Genomic DNA, 7,976 nt, shown 5'->3' on the forward strand with positions numbered 1-7,976 from the left:
TCCCGAATTTCGTTACAATCTTCCTAAATCTAAACTTGTACGAATCTACATGCTAAAGCTTTTTGGAAAGCTTTACCTTTTCTCTCGAAATCCATTCGCCATTCGCCCACTCCAGACCAGGTCGAATGTTTTCACCAGAAATCAATTGAGCTTCATCAAACTCAGGTATTTTGACCCCGTACATGTTGTTTTGCTTGACAACAACCACTTTTGCTGCCCACCATCGATCCTTGATATACACATCCACTTCACGTAGCAGATTAATCCCATCTTGACTATCACTGGGTGACGGATGTTTAGGACGTACTGCCCGTTTGTTGACACTCTTCCTCATCTTTCTTTCTTTATCCACGAAAATCTTGGAGTATTCAACTATTAAGACATCTTCATTTATCTCGATCACTGTTCCTTCAAACCATCCACCCTCTCCACATTTTATCTCCACGTTAGCGCCTATATGAATAGGACGAAGCTCATCATCTGTTCTATCCTGCAATTACCAAAACAATAGTTCATAAGGAGAGTCAGATATCAAAATAACCATTAACATACATGTAGAAACAAATATCTATATTCATCATTAAAAAAAACGAAACAAAAAACCATCAGAGGTGATTTTTACCCATTCCTTATGAACCCTTATGTCCTCAATTTTGAATTCGTGTATTTCTTGTGTGTTTATGTATGATGACAGAGGCTTTTTTTCCCTAAAATTTAGTAAAGTCACAACGCCTCTTCTCGTGTTCCCTCTGAGAAAGACATCTACCTCTTGGTTTTCAGTTAAATCTTCCAAACACAATACACTATTCATTGGGCTACCATTTTCTGGGGTAAGTTGAACTGTTTCCCAAGAAGATGGAATCTGGCTAAAAAAGTCTGAACTAGCCTGCAAAATAAAGAAACTAAACTCCTAAACCCTATCCCCTTACATTTTTTACGAAATTCCTCACTCATGATTAGAAGACGTTCCAAGAATGTTTTTCATACCTGGTCTTTGTTGGGACTAGGACCTACGCAGGAAGTGGACGGTATCTGTATGTCTTTTTCTTGTAATATCTGCAAATATAAAGAGTTTTAAGAACTTTTTTTATACAGTTTATGAAAGACAAAGTATCAATCAGAAATGGAGAACAAAATCTGAAACCTGAGGATCTTGATCTTTGTTCAGAACTGGATACGTGGAAGAAGCAAACTGAATCTGACTGTTGATGACTTTTTCAATATCCATATCATCAACCTGAATATGCGATAAAGTTTTTAGTATGGATTTATAATAAATTCGGGAGACAAGGAGGTCAAAACATTTATATTTTTGTATGGCTTTACTAAAATTACAAAGAGTTTAAAGGGAGACAAGGAGGTCAAAACATTACCACATCATTCTTTCCGGATGCAGAGATGTCATCATCACCAACATTTTTTGTTTGTTCCACAGCAATACCAGCATCGACGACGGGCTCGGTTACTGAATCCAAAGACGATTTGTTTTGAGCCATAGGATCCACACTTTCCTGCAGAAACAAAACATTTATATTTTTGTGGGGAATCATTTTTAATAGATAGATGTTTTTTGGCATTATTTTTTGTTAAAAATGTTAAATACCTCGGAGTTTTGATCATTGTCCAAAAGTGGTTCTGTGCATATAGTAGATGGGTTTGGAGTCTCGACGACAGATGGGGTTTGAGTTTTGCTGATTTTTTGTGTTGCAGTCTTGCTGGTATTTTGTGTTGTAGTCTCGCTGGGCTTTTGTGTTGGAGTCTCCATGACATTTTCCATCTGCAAATACTAATCTATTTTTCAGGAAACGTTTCATACTGTTTGTAGAAGAAAGAAATCACATCATCATTATCATCATTATCATCATCATCATCATCATCATCATCATCATCATCTTCATCATCATCATCATCATCATTATCATCATCATCATCATCATATACATATTGTGTAAGTCAGAAATCTTACCTCGTCATCAGAACCGTAGCATTGGATTTCAGACTGCGTCTGGGATTTGTCAATGACTTGTGTGCTCTGCAGCAAAAATTTTGAAATAATTTAGGAAAATTTTCATAAATAAGAAGAATGCATTCCTATATTAGTGATAATGACTTCCTAAATTAGGGGGGAAAGGCATATAGCTTACCTCTTCACGTTCTGAGTGGTCGGATTGGGGAGTTGTACATTATCATCGCGCATCTGTACCTGTTAGAATTATTATATAATTTAGGAATGGTTTCCCAAATTATAAGAATGCATTCATAAATTTGTGTCTAAATTAGGGAGAAGGCATATAGCTTACCTCTTCAGGATCTTGAGGTGTTTGACTGGGAAAACGTTGTTCTGGAGGGGTTTGACTGGGGATAAGTTGTTCTCGAGGGGTTTGACTTGGGAGCTGAACATCACCACCGCGGACCTGCAAACATTTTCAAATAATATTTCAACATTATTAGGAAAGCTATAGACTGTTTTTAAGAAAGATTTTCTGAATCAGAATAATGCATTAACTCTTCAGTGCAAAATTCATCATCACGCAAGTGCAAAATGCTTAAAATATCACTATCAATCTCTCCTAAAATATTTTAGGAATGTATTCCTAAACTATAAGTATACCTTCATAACTTAAGGATAGTAATGCCTTCCTAATTTAGGGAGAAGGCATATAGCTTACCTCTTCGGGATCTTCAGGAGTTGGAATGGGGATACGTTGCTCTAGAGGGGTTTGAATTGGGGGCGGAACATCATCACAACGCAGCTGCAAACATTTTCAAATACCATTTAAACAATTTAAGGAATCTCTAGATTTTTTTTAGGAACAATTTCCTGAATTATAAGAACGCATTACCTCTTCATTGGAACGGTCTGTTTGAGCAGCCTCTCTGAAAGTGTTCTGTTGCTCACCATCTGTCTTAGACTGCAAGAACAAATCGACACATATCAAATATCACTTGAACAAATCCAATCCAAATTCAAAACAAGAATAAAATAAGACAAAAAAAACTATCTTACTTGTTTGATCCCCATCTTTTCTTCTATATTGGACAAGCAGATATTAATATCTCTTAGTCCATCTTTAACCATATTGTAAAGGAGGTCCAACTTTGTCTTCATCGACTCATCAGTTGATCCATCTCCAGCTCCAGCTCCAGCATTTGAGGGACCGGCTCTTGCAACCACTCCAAACCGGTGGGATTGTTGTGCAATTTGATATATGGCTTCCAAGATGTCAATGGTTCCGGTCTCCCAGTCCTCAATCTTCATTTTGTAACCCTTGCTTATAATGTCAGCAAGGTTATCGAGGTCTTCCCCAGGTTTGTTTTTAAAAACACTTTGTCTTCAGGATCGCTGGGAATAGAAGGTAAGACACAGACTACTCTAAGCTGCACAGCATAAGTCAAAAAAAATTATCAATTCAGGAAGATAATCCTAAACAAAGCACAACATTATTAGAACCAAGGGTTTGAAAACTAACGTCGCGAAAACCTTCGATGGCCACAACTTGAGAAGTTGTAGGATTCGTTAGACGAAGGTATTTCTCACAAAGAAAAGCTGTTGGTGCCTCCAGACTGTTGATTGAGCTGAACGCATGCTGAAGCTGTGGTACTGACTCCAACATCCACAGATCCAATGCTATGGGGAAACCGTGGATATCATACTTTGATTTACTTAGCCGTGTTGGAACAAGCTTCTTAATCGAGTTTAGCAGAATAATGTAAGAGTCCCTCCCCCACGGATAACTCAACAGTGTCTCCAAATTTTGTGCTATCTTGAGGAATTTCCTTGGAAAACGATATCCATGATACCTCGGAATTACCAAGGACTCTATGAGAATCAGCATAGCCAGACAGAACCTCTCATCCTTGTTCTCCTCTGTCTCGTCAGTATTGCTTAACACATTTAAGAGGTCCGAAGGAGTGTGACCATTCTAAGTCTTGTTCCTCTTCTTCCTTCTCTTCTTCGACCTCTTCTTCGTTCTCTTCTAATTCAGAGCACTTCAGTCCTGTAACCATATGAAATTCTCTAATAGAGAACTTCATTGGTTGTGCTCCGAAGTGGAACCAGAGCTCATTCTCTTTGACTATTTTGATAGATCGAGTGAGCAACAAATGGACCATTTTACCAGACATCATCATAGCATCTCTTAAAGCCAGCTTCAAGATAGGTCCTAGGAAGGTGTTCCTAACTCTATGAAACTCTTCGACGCTAAGCTCGCTCTTGACTTTTTCGATTGTCTTGAAAGATGCAAATTGGTTCACAACTGGCCCTGGTTCTTGATTTGGCTCCTCCCCTATCTTGAAATGAAGTTTAGGGACGGTAATTGTTGAAAGAGGTGAAAAATAATCCATTGGGAATCCTTCCTGAAATTCTAAAAACACATATTCAAATTTCAGACAAACACAAACACATGAATGAAAACAATACACGAAACAAACACTGAAAACATAATACCACACAATCACAGTGCCTTCTTGTTTATGAAACACAAATCAGAGTCACGGTTATAGGAAGTATAATTCTACACAAACTTAATTCCAAATTCAGTAAACATAAACACAAACACAATTCAGGAAGACATTACTAATTCATTCCATACAAACAGATACAACCCTAATCTAAACTCAAACATTATCAATAACATGACCAAAGACATAATCTTAGTGGTCACTGTTTTAAGAAAGCGTTCCTAAATCACCCAAAAATTTCCTAAAACCCACAAATCAAAATGAATAAAACAAACTAGATAGAAGCGCTTTGTTAAGAAACTAATCAAACACATACAAAATGATTCGGAAATAATTTTGGAACTAACACAAATTCGGAAATGATTCGGGAATTCATTAGTAATTAGGGTTTTTTGAAATGTGAAATCGATAAAAGACTTACACGAAATCGATGTGTATTGATTGATATTCTTCGCTCCGATGAAACGCCACTGATGAAGCGATTTAAGACTCCGATGAAGCGAAATCTTCAAATCGAAACCCAAACACTGTGAAATGGTTCTTCTTCCTCTTTCGCTCTCAGATTGGTTAATGTCGTGTTTTTCTCTCCCGACGAATCGATGCATACGGCGGTGGAAGTCGGACGACGATGATGATTACGGTGGTGGAAATCTCTTCAGAGAAGTTTTTAGGGTTCATGTTTTCTAGTGGAAGAGAAAACGAAGCGTCTTTTCTGTTTAATGAAGGCTATCTTGGTCCAAGCCCAAATCGAAGGCTATTCCATAGATTCTTTAGTTTTATTGGGCCATTAAGGAGAATTGCCCTTTTCTTTTAGTAATAACCAAATTCACAAAGATGTAGTCAAAACTATTTATCATTCTTCTTATTATATTATGGTACACTTTTAACTCATCAAATCAAAGGAGATCCGTTTCCTAACCCTAACAAAGCAGACCCTATAAAAAGTTGACCAAGTTTTCTTTAAGGAATTACCAAATTCACAAAGATGTAGTCAAAAGTATTTATCATTCTTATATATTATGGTATACACTTAACTCATCAAATCAAAGGAGATCTGTTTCCTAACCCTATATAACAAAGCAGACCCTAGAAAACAATGTGGATCAATCACCCACCGTGAAATCGTTACCAGCAACAAGTGCCATGCGTCCACTTTTTCCATTTCCCACAGTCCTTCACCGAAGCAGTGGATCATCCAAAAAGGTAAATCATTAGCGTTTCCTACAGATTAATACACTAGATATCGTATGTTTCTGGTATTTATTTGTATCATAATGTAAAAGTATGTTCAATAATTAATGACAATATCATAGGGGATAATTAGGGCTAGAGATGAATGGAATGTAATGAGTTTGTTGTTACTTTTGTTTTCTTCAGAGTTTATATGAAGCAGAAACATGCAACAACAGACCGGAGAAACACAAACAGTACCCAATACTTGTGTTACTGCAACAATTCAACGTTCCATTGGAGGAGAAACCAGGTTCCAAATTTTTTGATTTTTTGATTTTTGTTTTGAATCGATCTGATCGTGTTTATAATCGATCAGATCGAGTTTGTGTCGACTAGAACTATAGATCTATAGATAAAACGCAGTCTAGGTCTTGTAGGATCTCTCTCTCTCTCTCTCTCTCTCTCTCTCTCTCTCTCTCTCTCTCTCTCTCTCTCTCTCTCTCTCTCTCTCTCTCTCTCTCTCTCTCTCTCTCTCTCTCTCTCTCTCTATCTCTCTCTCTCTCACTCTGCCTCTGATCTGTGAGAGATTCCACACGTTCTCCGGGAAATTCACCGATCTTCTCTTCTTCCACAACGTACGTCCTTGTCTTTGCTTACCTCTCTTAGAGATGCAGCCTAAACTTGAACTCTATGACACATTTCGTAGCCTCTCTCCTCTTAACCTGAAATCTTTATTCTCTGAAAACCTCTCTCAAGTTCAATGGGTATTCTTCGTTGCTTTTCCAAGAGGAGCAAATGGAGACACTTTTATCATCGTTATGATCCATGAGAAAGCGTTCAAGCTTGATTAAGCAGGAATAGAGCAGAGTCCCTGCCTCCATCGAGAGCTGGAAGGCTCGAAGATTACATTTCTATAGACAGAGATTATTTTTGGGTGTGAAGAGAATAGTAAACATTGGCTTTATATTTGAAGCCAATGTTTACTTACTCTCTTCACACCCAAAAATACTCTCGGTCTATTTTTTTATGTTCCTCTCTCACATAGATATTGACAAAACAATTAAGAATGTGTCAATTAACTCCTCTCAGAGACAATATACAAACCCTTACTCTTAAAAAAAATCTCTCTATCACCAAAAACTGCATTTACTTAAAGTTTTCCCTGCTTCAATTTGCGAAGAGATAGAGGAGAAAAGTTAATTTTTAAGTAAATGTGGTTTGAAGTGATGAAAGATTTTTTTGAAATAAGGGTCCTCTAACTCGTTTTTGACAGGACTTATTTGACACATTATTTTTTTTTTGTCAATATCTGTGAGAGAAAGAGGAATATAAAGAGATGGAGACAGAAGAATTATTTTTGGGCGTATAGAAACCATATACAGTCTTGAAAGCTCCTCATCCTACTAAAGGATGAAAAACATGCAAACGTATCGCTCATTATTTTGTTTTCCACCATAAAATTATACAATAAAAACGATTTAACCATCTCAAAACAATATATAAAATACTAGATGCCAAGAAAAAATATGAAATACTTTTTAAGACGATCTTTTTCTAATTTTTTTCTATTCTTGAACATATTGGGCTTTACGCTCTCTTCTTCCTAAATATCTTTTTCTTTTGTCTGATAGTTTACACCTGATGGATCTTTATTCAAACTAGTCTCATCGTTAGAGTAGAAAAGATAAACAATCTCTGGCCAATGAGTTATAGTTGCGACAGAAGATATCTTGATTCCTCGTTATATATATATATATATATATATTAGACTTGTTTCTATTCGAGTTGTAGTGACGAAGCCGATCACAACCCGCCATTGATATACGGCATCGTTACTTCGGATCGAACCATAGGGATTCAACATAGCTTCTTGTGCACCTGTAATTTTCACATCGCCTTCACTTTTACCCATGACTTTCCAAAACTGCTCTCCAATATTTAAAGAGTTTGTGCAAATGATACTCTAAATCTAACCACTTAAGCTTTACATGCAACTTTTCTGTTTTTATAGTAAATCCTACTTCTGTTTTTTTACTATTGCTCAGTGTAATAGTGTTGTTGTTTGAATATTTTTTTTTTTATGTTATGTAATATATCTTCGATATTAATAAAATTGATTTTAATTTTAGTGTACATATTTGATTTGATATGTGATATTTAAATTTATAAATAATAAAAGAATTTATACAATATATAGTTATAGGTACCATAATGAAAAACAAACAAAATAACATAATTACCTAACGAGATGATAATATCTTAAACGCTAGAGCACTAAACCCTAATAAAAGATTAGTGAATTCATACCAATTAATGTTCAATAGATTATTTGATAAAAGACA

The sequence above is a fragment of the Eutrema salsugineum genome, unplaced genomic scaffold, assembly GCF_000478725.1.
Source record: "Eutrema salsugineum unplaced genomic scaffold, Eutsalg1_0 scaffold_14, whole genome shotgun sequence".
Classification (NCBI taxonomy): Eukaryota; Viridiplantae; Streptophyta; class Magnoliopsida; order Brassicales; family Brassicaceae; genus Eutrema; species Eutrema salsugineum.